At 35.5% G+C, this 4,492-nt stretch overlaps 1 long non-coding RNA gene across 1 annotated transcript; it reads right to left on the reverse strand.

Moving 5' to 3' along the window:
* Nucleotides 1-1,448: 1,448 nt before the first annotated feature.
* Nucleotides 1,449-3,442, reverse strand: LOC114581205. Its single transcript, XR_003703081.1, has 2 exons — nt 3,217-3,442; nt 1,449-1,663 (listed from the first exon to the last, which is right to left on the reverse strand). It is a non-coding gene; the product is annotated as an uncharacterized LOC114581205 (long non-coding RNA).
* Between the last annotated feature and the right edge of the window lie 1,050 nt (nt 3,443-4,492).

Consider the following 4,492-nt stretch of genomic DNA (forward strand, 5'->3'; position numbering starts at 1 on the left):
GCGCGATATTGATACACATGTCAAATCAATTTGCAACGCAAAATTACCGGAGCTCACTTTCTTACATGAGATATGATGTAGCTATAATAAAATTTTTAGTTGTAAAAGGAGAATAAATTTCTTATTGTAATTTTATCAATGATATTATAATTATCTTGATTAGCATCTGCATAAAAGAAGATGTGCTTATTGTTGCATTGTATATCTCATACAGGAAAAATTGAAGAAGACTCTTTTTGAGCCGACAAAAGCTCTTCTAGTTGCTGCTAATAATAGCACATGGCCAGCAATTAGAAGTCTTCTTCAACGGGAGACAAACACTGTTTTATCCAATTTTGCTTCGGAACTTTCTTTATTTGATCTTAATCAGAAAACTGTTCAAAATTTTGTTGCAAAACTAGAAAAATATTACTTAATTGCAATGTTATGCTTTCATATTTGTAAATGTCCATGTAAGTATTACTTGCAGGTTCTAGTGTAGCAACTCGACCAAAATAATCATATCACACTTTACAAGCACTCGTTAGTAGAAATATATGAATCATCCCAATCAAAGCGTACCACAGAACTCCTAGAAATTCTGAAGGGTGTTTGTGCTTATCCTGGCAAACTATATGTGACATAAATCATCAACTCAAGTAAAGGGTCCATAAGTTGAGACTTTCATAATTAGCTTCATAATTGCTAATATTGTGCAGCTCTTTTCTTCAATGGGTATCTTTTATTTGTGTTGCTTTTGATTTTGAGAAGAACCTGTATGGATGCATAAAATTGCAACTATTCTCTATGATTTTTTATGAATTTTTTATTTACTTTTTTTCTTTTTGATCACTTGGGTGCTCTATTCATGAAAAGACTCAAAATTTTAACCACATGTGGCATAAGTTTCCTTTATTTGTCTGCTTAAAATAAAATTTATTTTCATAACTTTTTGTGTACATGCATTTATCAAAGTTTTCTGGGAACTTATATACAGTAAGTATTGGCATTATGACAGATGTATAGCAACACAAATAACTTTTGATGAATATATAGTAACGTGCAGGTTGAGACAGTTTACTCATCTTCGAATGAGAAGTAGCCACAGCCTCAATCACTTGTGTTGCATTATTGATGTTGTATGATCTAGTTATAAAACCTAGATTTTAGCCCTAGAGCCATGGTTAGTTGCCTCCATTGTGATTTGAGTAATGAAAATTGTCTTTCTGCAAATATAAGGGTAATTTTGTGCATATATATTTTACCAAGAACTTGCATGGCAAGAGCTTCATGGATTCATCATTTAGTTTCGAAACTTGTTGATGGATTCTTTGGGTGCATTTATTTAATTTTCAATGCATGTGTCAAGAAATAGCTTTGATCAAAAGCAACTAAAATTTATAACTTAACAATTTATCTCAAATGTACGAAAAGAAAGCAAGCAATGGGTGCATATTCAGTACACAAAACTTCATCACACACATGTATAGATTTTCTAACATAGACCACAAAAAGAAGTTGACATGAATCATATGAAATTTTGATAGCCTCATATATGAAAATTCGCTTAAGAAAATGTATACAGTTCATCCATACTTATGAAATGAACCCTCTCACAAAATGTCACAATCAATGTCATTTGAGTCTGATGTGTATGTCGTGGTAAAGCTAAAAGTGGACATATCTACAAGGGAAATCAGTGAGAAGATATAAATAAACAGTGTAAACAACCATCAAAATAGGGAGGTACATGATGTGATACATGTGCCAAACTAAGACTCAATCATACTCTTGTGTTATATAAATCTTCTCTAAAGATCATGCAATACAAGCTACATTTGAAGGTCAAAGGACAAGACATAAACATGAGTCACAACAATCAAATAAATTATGAAAATTTTACTCTCACCCAAAGAATGTGTCATTCATAACAATGTGTGTTGTATTACAGGGAATAGAAAGAGTAAGCATACTTGAAGCTTTCCAACAAAGCATGACTTCAAACATAAATATTTCTCCATTCACATCAGAAGGTACACTCTTTGTAAATAAATATCAAAATTTTTGACAAGCATAAGAATATGCCATTTGAGATTAAGTTCATATTATACATTTGACATATCATCCACAGTTTCATAGTTTTGGACGTCAGGTGGAGTGCGGGAGACACTGAGGTAGTGTCGGCTGTTTTTGGGGAACATGGTTGAAAGCGCGGGTCGCTTGGAGATGCGAGGTCGTGCGATGCACGAGGAGGCCGCATAGGAGCGCGGGGCACTGGTGAAAGACACGCAGGGTTCTGGCCGGATGCGGCAGTGCGGAGCGTGGTCTTGTGACGAGCTGAGCGCTGGTGAGGGCGCAGGGCTCGCTGCACGGGTGGATAAGTGCAAGATGTGGTCAGTGACAGACAACATGGGTGCAAGGAGCAGGCGCGGGCTGAGAGCGTTGGACGCTGGCTGGAGGCGCAGGGTGCAGGTGGATGCACAGGGCACGGAAGCCGAGCTAGGGGTGCTCGGGGATTGGCTGTGTTGGACGCAGTGCGACAGGAGATCTGTCGGGAGGTGGAGCTAGAATGTCGGTGGACGCTTTTGACGGAGGAGACCGACAGGATCATTCTTTGGTTGTTCTTTAAAGAACAGTAGTTATCTTTTGTTTTTGTAAATCTAGGACCAAGGTGGAGATTGTTGTGTTTTGTTCCTAGTTTTAGGTTTGGTTTTGTGTATGGCATATGTAGTCATTTGTGGGGCTATTTGTATAACCTTTAGGAGTCTTTAAATAAGGGTGTTTAGGCTTGTAATAGACGGCCAAGAGAGAAATAAGATTTACGGTTTACAGATTTTTGGCTCTCTTCCCTCCCTCTCCCTCTCTATCTCTTGGAAGAAGATCTCTCAAGATCTTCCTCCTTGGTTTCAACACATATCTTATATCTCATAACAAAACTCAACCTATGATGATAAAACAAAAACTACAATAAGAAGATAAGGCAAGTATCTTCCAATGCCAACATCAATGCATACTCCTTTTGTCATATCCACAAAAATATTTATCTAACTTATCACCAAAAACACATAATGAAAACTAGAGGTGAAATAATCAAATAAGTTTTTTATACATGAACACTAAAGAGATTCATTGAAAGAATATATCTCAAAACCAATACAGCAATCCAAACACAAGTAAACAAAGAAAATAGAGAGGAAAATGGAAAGAAAGAATGAAGAAGAGGGAGAGGCTTCGGACCTAGAGGAGGCGTGCGAACAGAGAGTTCCGAGACTCTGGATTGTGCGAATCCAGCGAGAAAACGAGAGAGGGAGCGATCCGGAGGGAGCTAGGGCGGAAGGCTTGCCAATGTCGTAGTGTGAAAGGAGGGGATGCCAATCGGCCTAGTCAAAACCTCCTCTTGCCCGAGTCTAGAGAGCTTCGGCTCGATTCCACGTGAAGAGAAGCACGGGAACGGGACTGGAGAGTCTGGCAGTAGAAGGATCAAATCTCTGACGGAATTGAGACCGTCGGATCTGGTTTCTTGATTTAGGCATGGGATTCAAATTGCTCATAAAGTCGTTTAAGCTTTAATGAGAATTAAATCGAACTTATGGGGCTGAGATCAGGTTCAAATCAGTCATAACTCGACTCAACTCGGGTTAATTCGGGCTCAATTCGATCAAATTAATTTAATAAAAATCAAATTCAAATCGACACCGAATCGAATTAAATCGAGCCCGACAAGACCCGATCAACTTAGTCAAATGCGCTCAAGAGCAAATCAAAATAAAAAAAAATGAGATCAACAAAGAATAAGGAAGTCTTCTTTTTTAATATACTTTGTTTTATAGAGAGAGTACGCGATTGTTATCCTTTTTTCACTTCATGTTTTTGCTCTGGGGTAGAATTCAATTATATGAAGAATTGCCATATTTTAGAGTTTTTGCATGTTTTTGATGTTATGGCAATGAGAGCCGTTTTGTATCTTGGTGCCTAGGCCACCGTTTATCTTGTACTTTTGTGTTATAATTTTATATGAAAGAATGTGTTAGTTAAATATTTATTTGTGTTTTTATTTTCATTTTGTTTAAAACTTCCCTTATTCTAACAATTATTTACACTGCCTTCTATTAATCTCTTTCATTTTTATTATTTAATTAACCTTAGTAAAAATAATACTTAAAAATTATGTAAAATTAGGATAATAATAAAACCCTTAACGATTAAGGTAGTAAGAAATTATTATGTAAAACTGATATTCAAATTATTAACTACAAAAAATAGAGTACATTCAAAAATTGGTACAATCTTATACATAAATTTACATAGGATAAGTTAGAAAACTTAATACAAATTAAAGAAGGGTGAACTAATAAATTTTCAATCTTAACTACTAACATATTTAATCTTCAAGGTTTATTATTCAATTTATAATTCAAAAATCAATGTTTATACTTATAACCTGTAAATTCAACCTACGCAATAACAAGAATGACTTATGAAGTTAATTATTAGTATTTTTTTAAACTAAAAT

This window comes from Dendrobium catenatum, unplaced genomic scaffold (genome assembly GCF_001605985.2).
Source record: "Dendrobium catenatum unplaced genomic scaffold, ASM160598v2 fragScaff_scaffold_9, whole genome shotgun sequence".
Lineage (NCBI taxonomy): Eukaryota > Viridiplantae > Streptophyta > Magnoliopsida > Asparagales > Orchidaceae > Dendrobium > Dendrobium catenatum.